Consider the following 11,330-nt stretch of genomic DNA (forward strand, 5'->3'; position numbering starts at 1 on the left):
CTAAAAGTTGTTTAAATACTAAACTAGTAGCCTAGGTTTACAAAAAGTGAGTAGACTATGATGGATGATGCAGAGATCCACTTCTGGGGCCCACTTAGTGTGTGCTGGGCTGAGATTTAAGCAAGTCATGTGCAGAGGCCATTTGTGGAGTTGAACGCCAGTTTTTGTGCCAGTTTGGGCATTCAACTCCAGCTTTTGATCCTTTTCTGGCGCTGGACGCCAGAATTGGGCAGAGAACTGGCGTTGAACGCCAGTTTACATCGTCTATTCTTGTGCAAAGTATGGACTATTATATATTGCTGGAAAGCCCTAGATGTCTAGTTTCCAACGCAATTGGAAGCATGCCATTTCGAGTTCTGTAGCTCCAGAAAATCCCCTTTGAGTGCAGGGAGGTCAGAATCCAATAGCATCAGCAGTCCTTTTTCAGCCTGAATCAGATTTTTGCGCAGCTCCTTCAATTTCAGTCAGAAAAATACCTGAAATTACAGAAAAACACACAACTCATAGTAAAATCCAGAAATATGAATTTTTCCTAAAAACTAATGAAAATAGACTAAAAACTAACTAAAACATACTCAAAACTATATGAAATTAACCCCAAAAAGCGTATAAAATATCCGCTCATCAACTTCCATCTGAAAATCCTTTTCAGTTCTTAACTGAATTCTTACAGATCTGTGATACTATTAAGACTAATGGAGTAGATCCTGAAGTCTACAGGCTCATGCTTTTCCCATTTGCTGTAAGAGACAGAGCTAGAATATGGTTGGACTCTCAACCTAAAGATAGCCTGAACTCTTGGGATAAGCTGGTCACGGCTTTCTTAGCCAAGTTCTTTCCTCCTCAAAAGCTGAGCAAGCTTAGAGTGGATGTTCAAACCTTCAAACAAAAAGATGGTGAATCCCTCTATGAAGCTTGGGAGAGATACAAAGGACTGACCAAAAAGTGTCCTACTGACATGCTTTCAGAATGGACCATCCTGGATATATTCTATGATGGTTTATCTGAGCTATCAAAGATGTCATTGGATACTTCTGCAAGTGGATCTATTCACCTAAAGAAAATGCCTGCAGAAGCTCAAGAACTCATTGACATGGTTGCTAATAACCAGTTCATGTACACTTCTGAGAGGAATCCTGTGAGTAATGGGACGCCTATGAAGAAGGGAGTTCTTGAGATTGATACTCTGAATGCCATATTGGCTCAGAACAAAATATTGACTCAGCAAGTCAATATGATTTCTCAGAGTCTGAATGGAGTGCAAGCTGCATCCAACAGTACTCAAGAGGCTTCTTATGAAGAAGAAGCTTATGATCCTGAGAACCCTGCAATAGCAGAGGTGAATTACTTAGGTGAACCTTATGGAAACACCTATAACTCATCATGGAGAAATCATTCAAATTTCTCATGGAAGGATCAAAAGCCTCAACAAGGCTTTAATAATGGTGGAAGAAATAGGTTTAACAATAATAAACCTTTTCCATCATCCACTCAGCAACAGACAGAGAACTCTGAACAAAATACTTCTAATTTAGCAAACTTAGTCTCTGATCTATCTAAGGCCACTGTAAGTTTCATGAATGAAACAAGATCTTCTATTAGAAATCTGGAAGTACAAGTAGGCCAGCTGAGTAAAAGGATCACTGAAATCCCTCCTAGTACTCTCCCAAGCAATACAGAAGAGAATCCAAAAGGAGAGTGCAAGGCCATTGACATAAGCATCATGGCCGAACCTGTGAGGAGAGGAGAGGACATGAATCCCAAGGAGGAAAACCTCCTGGGACGTCCAGTGATCAATAACGAGCTTCCCTCTGAGGAACCAAAGGACTCTGAGGCTCATCTAGAAACCATAGAGATTCCATTAAATCTTCTTATGCCCTTCATGAGCTCTGATGAGTATTCCGCTTCTGAAGAGAATGAGGATGTTACTGAAGAGCAAACTGCCAAGTTTCTTGGTGCAATCATGAAGCTGAATGCTAAATTATTTGGTATTGAAACTTGGAAAGATGAACCTCCCTTGTTCACCAATGAACTAAGTGATCTGGATCAACTGACATTGCCTCAGAAGAGACAGGATCCTGGAAAGTTCATAATACCTTGTACCATAGGCACCATGATCTTTAAGGCTCTGTGTGACCTTGGTTCAGGGATAAGCCTCATGCCCCTCTCTGTAATAGAGAAACTGGGAATCTATGGGGTGCAAGTTGCTAAAATCTCATTAGAGATGGCAGACAATTCAAGAAAACAGGCTTATGGACAAGTAGAGGACGTGTTAGTAAAGGTTGAAGGCCTTCACATCCCTACTGATTTCATAGTCCTGGATACTGGAAAGGAAGAGGATGAATCCATCATCCTAGGAAGACCTTTCCTAGCCACAGCAAGAGCTGTGATTGATGTGGACAGAAGAGAATTCCTTCAATTGAATAAGGACAACCTTGTGTTTACAACTCAAGGATCCCTCTCTGCATCCATGGAGAGGAAGCAGAAAAAGCTTCTCTCAAAGCAGAGTCAACCAAAGCCCCCACAGTCAAGCTCTAAGTTTGGTGTTGGGAGGCCACAACCAAACTCTAAGTTTGGTGTTGAACTCCCATATCCAAACTCTAAGTTTGGTGTTGGAGAGTTTCAACAATGCTCTGAACATCTGTGAGGCTCCATGAGAGCCCACTGTCAAGCTATTGACATTAAAGAAGCGCTTGTTGGGAGGCAACCCAATATTTATTTATCTAACTATAATTTTGTTTTTCATGTTTTCTTAGGTTCATGATCATGTGGAGTCACAAAATAAATATAAAAATTGGAAACGGAATCAAAAACAGCAGAAGAAAAATCACACCCTGGAGGAAGCACCTGCCTGGCGTTCAACGCCAGAACAGAGCATGGTTCTGGCACTAAACGCCCAAAATGGGCAGCATCCTGGCGCTGAACGCCCAGAACAAGCATGGTTCTGGCGTTCAACGCCAGAAATGGCAACAAATGGGCGTTGAACACCCAAAATGGGCACCAACCTGGCGCTGAACGCCCAGAGTTGTGTGCAAGGGCATTTTACATGCCTAAATTGGTGCAGGGATGTAAATGCCTTGACACCTCAGGATCTGTGGACCCCACAGGATCATCTCAGGATCTGTGGACCCCACAGGATCCCCACCTACCTCATCATCTCTCTTTCCATTCATGATCATCCCTTCTGTTTTCCATTTACCGCTCACATCCATACACCCACTACCTTCAAAATTCAACATCTTTCTCTCCCACCCAATCCCACCCATATGGCCGAATACACACATCCATCCATCTCCTCCATATCTTCTTCTTCTTCTTCTTCTATTCTTTCTTCTTTTGCTCGAGGGCGAGCAACATTTTAAGTTTGGTGTGGTAAAAGTATAGCTTTTTTTGTTTTTTCCATAACCATTGATGGCACCTAAGGCCAGAGAAACCTCTAGAAAGAGGAAAGGGAAGACAAAAGCTTCCATCAAGGGTCTATAGCTCAGTGGTAGAACATTTGACTGCAAATCAAGAGATCCCTGAGATACCTCAGGGGATACATTTTCTTCCACACAATTATTGGAAGCAACTAAGGGTGGAACATCAAGAGCACTCCATCATCCTTCATGAAATAAGAGAAGATCAAAAAGCAATGAAGGAGGAGCAACAAAGACAAGGAAGAGACATAGAAGAGCTCAAGGACATCATTGGTTCCTCAAGAAGGAAACGCCACCATCACTAAGGTGGATTCATTCCTTGTTCTTATTTCTTCTATTTTTCGTTTCCTATGTTATGTGCTTATCTATGTTTGTGTCTTCATTACATGATCATTATTAGTTAGTAACTATGTCTTAAAGTTATGAATGTCCTATGAATCCATCACCTCTCTTAAATGAAAAATGTTTTAATTCAAAAGAACAAGAAGTGCATGAGTTTCGAATTTATCCTTGAACTTAGCTTAATTATATTGATGTGGTGACAATGCTTCTTGTTTTCTGAATGTATGCTTGAACAGTGCATATGTCTTTTGAAGTTGTTGTTCATGAATGTTAAATATGTTGGCTCTTGAAAGAATGATGACTAGGAGACATGTTATTTGATAATCTGAAAAATCATAAAAATGATTCGTGAAGCAAGAAAAAGCAGCAAAGAACAAAGCTTGCAGAAAAAAAAATATAGGCGAAAAAAAAATTAGAAAGAAAAAGAAAAAGCAAGCAGAAAAAGCCAAAAGCTCTTAAAACCAAGAGGCAAGAGCAAAAAGCCAGTAACCCTTAAAACCAAAAGGCAAGGGCAATAAAAAGGATCACAAGGCTTTGAGCATCAGTGGATAGGAGGGCCTAAAGGAATAAAATCCTGGCCTAAGCAGCTAAACCAAGCTGTCCCTAACCATGTGCTTGTGGCGTGAAGGTGTCAAGTGAAAACTTGAGACTGAGCGGTTAAAGTCAAGATCCAAAGCAAAAAAAGAGTGTGCTTAAGAACCCTGGACACCTCTAATTGGGGACTTTAGCAAAGCTGAGTCACAATCTGAAAAGGTTCACCTAATTATGTGTCTGTGGCATTTATGTATCCGGTGGTAATACTGGAAAACAAGGTGCTTAGGGCCACGGCCAAGACTCATAAAATAGCTGTGTTCAAGAATCATCATACTGAACTAGGAGAATCAATAACACTATCTGAACTCTAAGTTCCTATAGATGCCAATCATTCTAAACTTCAATGGATAAAGTGAGGTGCTAAAACTATTCAAGAGGCAAAAAGCTATAAGTCCCGCTCATATGATTGAAGCTATGTTTCACTGATAGTTTGGAATTTATAGTATATTCTCTTCTTTTTATCCTATTTGATTTTTAGTTGCTTGGGGACAAGCAACAATTTAAGTTTGGTGTTGTGATGAGCAGATAATTTATACGCTTTTTGGCAGTGTTTTTAGTATGTTTTCAGTAGAATCTAGTTACTTTTAGGGATGTTTTCATTATTTTTTATGTTAAATTCACATTTCTGGACTTTACTATGAGTTTGTGTGTTTTTCTATGATTTCAGGTATTTTCTGGCTGAAATTGAGGGACTTGAGCAAAAATCAGATTCAGAGGTTGAAGAAGGACTGCTGATGCTGTTGGATTCTGACCTCCCTGCACTCAAAATGGATTTTCTGGAGCTACAGAACTCAAAATGGCGCACTTCCAATTGCGTTGGAAAGTAGACATCCAGGGCTTTCCCGCAATATATAATAGTCTATACTTTGCCCAAGTTTAGATGACGCAAACTGGCGTTCAATGCCAGCTCTCTGCCCAATTCTGGAGTTCAGCGCCAGAAAGGGATCAAAAACCAGAGTTGAACGCCAGAAATGGATCAAAACCTGGCGTTCAACTCCACAAATGGCCTCTGCATGTGGAAAGTTAAATCTCAGCCCAAACACACACTAAGTGGGCCCCGGAAGTGGATTTATGCATCAATTACTTACTTCTGTAAACCCTAGTGACTAGTTTATTATAAATAGGACTTTTTACTATTGTATTAGTCATCTTTGGACGCCTGGTTTTTAGATCAGAGGGGCTGGCCATTCGGCCATGCCTGGACCTTTCACTTATGTATTTTTAACGGTAGAGTTTCTACACTCCATAGATTAAGGTGTGGAGCTCTGCTGTTCCTCAAAGATTAATGCAAAGTACTACTGTTTTCTATTCAACTCATCTTATTTCGCTTCTAAGATATTCATTCGCACTTCAACCTGAATGTGATGAACGTGACAATCATCATCATTCCCTATGAACGCGCGCCTGACAACCACTTTCGTTCTACATTAGAATTGAATGAGTATCTCTTAGATCTCTTAATCGGAATCTTCGTGGCGTAAGCTAGAATGATGGCGGCATTTAAGAGAATCCGGAAAGTCTAAACCTTGTCTGTGGTATTCTGAGTAGGATTCAATGACTGAATGACTGTGACGAGCTTCAAACTCGCGAGTGCTGGGCGTTAGTGACAGAAGCAAAAGGAGGGTGAATCCTATTCCAGCATGATCGAGAACCGACAGATGAATAGCCGTGCCGTGACAGGGTGCGTTGACCATTTTCACTGAGAGGAGGGGATGTAGCCACTGACAACGGTGATGCCCTTTCATAAAGCCAGCCATGGAAAGGAGTAAGACTGATTGGATGAAGATAGCAGGAAAGCAGAGGTTCGGAGGAACGAAAGCATCTCTATTCGCTTATCTGAAATTCTCACCAATGATTTACATAAGTATTTCTATCCCTATTTTATTATTAATTTCGAAAACCCCATTATTATTTTATATCCGCCTGACTGAGATTTACAAGGTGACCATAGCTTGCTTCATACCAACAATCTCCGTGGGATTCAACCCTTACTCACGTAAGGTATTACTTGGATGACCCAGTGTACTTGCTGGTTAGTTGTGCGAAGTTGTGAACCATGGTATTGGCATCATGTTTTTGGCGCCATTACCACGGAAAGAAAGAGCAATGAATCTTACATAATCAAAGTGTAATCACAATTTCTGCACACCAGTCTCACAAGGAATTGTAATGAAGTGATCAATTATTGGCTATGAAGGAATACGGGGGGTTTGCTTTGATAAAGGGGCAAGAAAATAAATGGCAATAAAAGTAAAGCAAGAAACTAAAGAAAACAATTGATAAAAGAGAGACATTTATGGCAAGGATTGAGAATATAGGCTTTCTATCCTAGTCACTAATGACAATAATTAACAAGAATTTATCGTATTTCGTCGTCTCCAACTATGCAAGAAGGTATAATGTTATCTTAACATAGGGAGAAAGTAAAATAAGACTAGCTAATCTCACTCCAAAAGTCCTAATCAACTCACTAATTAAATTAGCAAGAGATTAGAGTCAATGGAGACAATACTAGCTAACAACTCTAGATCACCAACATAAGTTGGGTCTTAATGACTCAAGATTACCTAATTCCTCTTTCCAAGCTAAGAATGCTCAAAAATTCTACTCTAACATCCTCCCAAGCTTTTGTCAAACACTTGGAAGGTATAAAAGGAAAGTGATAAACCCATATTTTATGATATATTTTGTGCCCAATTTAGGTGATTTATTCAATCCTTCACTTACTTATTCATGTAAATTGCATGGTTTTACTTTCCCTTCCTTATTATGTGATATATGTGAAAAACATGTTTCCTATACTTTAAAAATAATTATTTTAATTACCTTTTATTACCATTCGATGCCGTGATTTGTGTGTTGAGTATTTTCAGATCTCTTAAGGCAGGAATGACTTAAAGGATGGAAAGGAAACATACAAAAATGGAAGGAAAGCACAAAATAGAGTTTTTGAAGAAACTGGCAGCGACGCGAACGCATGGACGATGCGGCCGCATGCCCAGCGCAAAAAGGCAGCGACGCGACCGCGTGACTGACGCGGAGGCGCGCCTTGAGCAGAATGCAGATGACGCGTACACATGACCGAAGCGAACGCGTGATAAGAAAAACTCCAGATGACGCGACCGCGTGACCCACGCGGACACGTGACAGACGCCACGCACCAGAAACTGCAGAAAACGCTCCCAGCAATTTCTGAAACCCTTTTTGGCCCAAATCCAAGTCCAAAAAGCACAGATTAAAGGTTATAAAGTGGGGGAATGCATCCATTCATGAGGAGGCCTTCAATTATTCACTTTTTATGATTTAGATGTAGTTTCTAGAGAGAGGTTCTCTCCTCTCTCTTAGGTTTTAGGATTAGGATTCCTCTTAAAGGATTTAGGATTTCAACTCTTCATCAGATTCAATATTTCTTTTATTTTATATTTCTCTTTTACTTTCAGATACTTGAATGCTCTCATTTAATTACTTATGTTGCTAATTTGGCTTTTGAACTCTTTATGTTTAGATTGATTTTCTCTTATTAATTCAATTGAGGTAATTCAAATTTATGATTCTTATTTAGCTTTTTATATTCTTGGCTTTAATTGATTAACTGGAAGCTCTTGAGTTATCAACTTATCGTGATTGGTTGTTATGTCGACTAATTGACTGGAATTCCACTAACTCTAGTCTTTCCTTAGGAGTTGGCTAGGACTTGGGAATCTAACTAATTAGTTCACTTGACTTTCCTTTGCTTTCGTAAAGGTTAACTAAGTGGGATTAACTTCAATTCTCATAAGAAGTAACTAAGATAGGACTTCCGAATTTTCATACCTTGCCAAGAGTTTATTTTACAGTTATTTATTTATTTTATTTGTCATTTAAATTACTTGTTCCTTACCTTCAAAACCCCCAATTTACAAAACTCATAACCAGTAATAAGAACATACCTCCCTGCAGTTCCTTGAGAAGACGACCCGAGGTTTAAATACTTCGGTTATCAATTTAAAAAGGGGTTTGTTACTTGTGACAACCAAAATGTTTGTACGAAAGGATTTCCTGTTGGTTTAGAAGCTATATCTACAACGCAATCATATTTTTATATTCCTTTACCGATAGAAAAACCTATCGTCAGAAAGCATGGTAAATTTGCAAGGAAATGTAAATCTACAACTACCTAATTTTAAGGAAACAATAACAACAACTCAATTAACAATAAAAGAATATCAAACATAAATTGCACAAAATGAAATCTACTATTATCCAATACAAGAAATTAATAACAACAACTAAGGAAACAAAATTAACATGAAATACATCAAAATTGCATTAAAGAGAATGGAATGTAACAAGAGTTCATGTCATAAAAGTAACTCAAAATGAGAAATTAACAAGAGAAACAAAGAGAATCAAGCCCATACAACAAGGAATTGTAAAGGAGACAAGATGAAAAAAAGGAATTAAATCTAGATCTAAGATAATTTGACCTAATCCTAACCTAATTCTAGAGAGAAGAGGGAGTTTCTCTCTCTAAAAACTAACTACATGCTTCCTAATCTACAATTAATTGCTCCCCCTTTGCCCAAGCTTGAATTCTACATGAAATATCCTCAGAAATGAGTTGGATTTGGGCATGGATAGCTCAGAAATTGCCCCCCAGTGTTTTCACTTCAATGAGGTCACATGCGAGCTGTGATGCGTACGCATAGGTCATGCGTATGCGTCGCTTGGCAATTCACTTCCCACGTGTATGCATCATGTCACGCATGCGCGTCGATGTGTGCATTCTCAATCCTTGTTTTTCCATGAATTCTCCACTTTGCATGCTTTTCTCCTCACTTCTTCCATCCAATACTTGCCTTATAAACCTGAAATCACTCAACAAACACATCAAGACATCAAATGGAATTAAGGTGAATTAAAATCACCAATTTAAGGGCCTAAAGTTTATGTTTTTATACTTAAGCACAAATTAAGGGAGAATTACAAAACCATGCTATTTCATTGAATAAATGTGAGAAAAGGTGATAAAATCTCCCAAATTAAGTACAAGATAAACCACAAAATTGGGGTTTATCACACTCATTCGTCGTAATTATTCCTCCTGAGCATGCGTTTTCTCTCTGGTTGCAAGGTGGTAGGGCACTATCCCTCGGAATCATGCGGCATCCAGAGGAAGGTAGTAGGGCACTCTCCCTCGGAATGTTTTCCTCTGAAACGAGACGGTGGTAGGGCACTTATCCCTCGAAATTATTCCTCCTAAGTACGCACAACAGAGAGACTAATCTGGGAGTTACCGTCTGAATTTTGTGTCGGGTTTGGCACTATAACCGACATGTGATATCACAGCCAATAGGACAGACATTCATCATATGCGTCTTCTATATGCTTGCTTGCTTTGATTACTTGAGTTTGCCTAATTGTATAATATGTCTACTTATTTCTTGAATTACTTGTTATAAATATGAATACTACCTGTGTTTTCCTTGCTTGCATTATCTGTCTTTTGTCTAGTGCTGAAGAGGTTAGGTAGGTGGTGGCGATGGGATCGCACTGAGGGTAGGTGGGCGAAGGTTGTGGGACACAGCGGTGTGTTTAGCATTAGTTGGAAATCCTGTAAGTTTAGATACCCTGTTTATGGTTTATGGTTTAAGTTATTTATTTCGTTAAGCTTGAATATCTGTTTGGTATGACACTCTAGGATTGCCTCTGGCGTCCCGAGGTGTTACATCTTACATTACTGGGTACTATTACCATACTGAGAACCTCCGGATCTCATTCCATACTTTGTTGTTATTTTTAGATGTAGGTCGCAACCCACCTCAGTGAGTTGTTTAATGGTAGCAGAGCGGACGACCTTATTCTATTTTGTTGTCATTTTGGTTATTTTGACTAGTTCTCTCACTTCTGTATTTATATTTGCCTTAGAGGCTTACTTTGAGAGATATATTTTGTATATGCTGTTCGAACCTTCAAAACTCCGTATTGTCTACATATTGACTAGTCGGCCTGAATTCCGCGAGCTAAGGCTAGTTCCTTATGACTATTATACTCTCTTATATACTTATATCTTGTTGTTTTGTTTCTGTATCTTGTCTTTCTCGCTTATAGTTATCGTGTGAACGCTTTGCGCTTTTGATACTCTATTTTTGAACTTATTTTCTTTTTCAGGCTTCTAGAGTTATTGTTCCTTTCTATATATATACTTATGTATAAGCCTTAGGATTGTCGTGACCTCTGATTAACCTTTGCTTTACGGCATGAGGTAAGGCTTAGGGTAATTAGGGTGTTACATTTAGTGGTATCAGAGTGGTTCATCCTTGTGAGCCTGAGGGATGGATCGATTGTGCTTCGTTGCATACTCCGTGTCTTTTCTTTGATGCTATTAGGGTTATCTGTTTGATATATGCATAGCATGCTTGTTTGTGAGTGCTTTTTTGGGATAATTGAAGCACTAGACTTTTAATATTGAGATAGATCACCTTGATATTGATTGTTTGGTGTAGACAGGAACCCTAATAGCTACTCGCGGACGAGGTTGTACTCGTACATGGGGAGGAACTGAGAATTACCGACCAGCCGATAACCATGCCGAGATCATGGCGGCGATGGCCAACTTGGCTAATACCATGGAAGCGAAGAAAACAAATCTCTTGCAAAGAGTTGCATAGTTGATAAACCACTATTTTATGGTTTATCTTGTGCTCAATTGAGTGGTTTCATCAAGTCTTTGCACACTTATTCATACAAATTGCATGGTTTTACAATTACTTCCTAGTTTTGTTCTATGGTTAAAAGCGTGCTTCCTAAACTTTTAATTTGTGTATTTTAATCCCTCTTTATACCATTCGATGCTGTGATCTGTGTGTTCAGTGTTTTCAGGCTTTATAGGGCAGGAATGGCATAGAGGATGGAAAGGAAGCTTGCAAAAAATGGAAGCAGCACAAGAAATAAAGGAGACAATTAGCGACGAGTGACGCGCACGCATGGCTTACG

General features: G+C 39.2%; 1 non-coding gene across 1 annotated transcript; it reads right to left on the bottom strand.

Moving 5' to 3' along the window:
* Positions 1–856: 856 nt before the first annotated feature.
* On the bottom strand, positions 857–964 carry LOC148551066 (small nucleolar RNA R71). Its single transcript, XR_015892577.1, has one exon. It is a non-coding gene; the product is annotated as a small nucleolar RNA R71 (small nucleolar RNA).
* Positions 965–11,330: the final 10,366 nt, after the last annotated feature.

This window comes from Arachis ipaensis, chromosome B7 (assembly GCF_059453495.1).
Source record: "Arachis ipaensis isolate K30076 ecotype BB chromosome B7, ASM5945349v1, whole genome shotgun sequence".
Taxonomy (NCBI): Eukaryota; Viridiplantae; Streptophyta; class Magnoliopsida; order Fabales; family Fabaceae; genus Arachis; species Arachis ipaensis.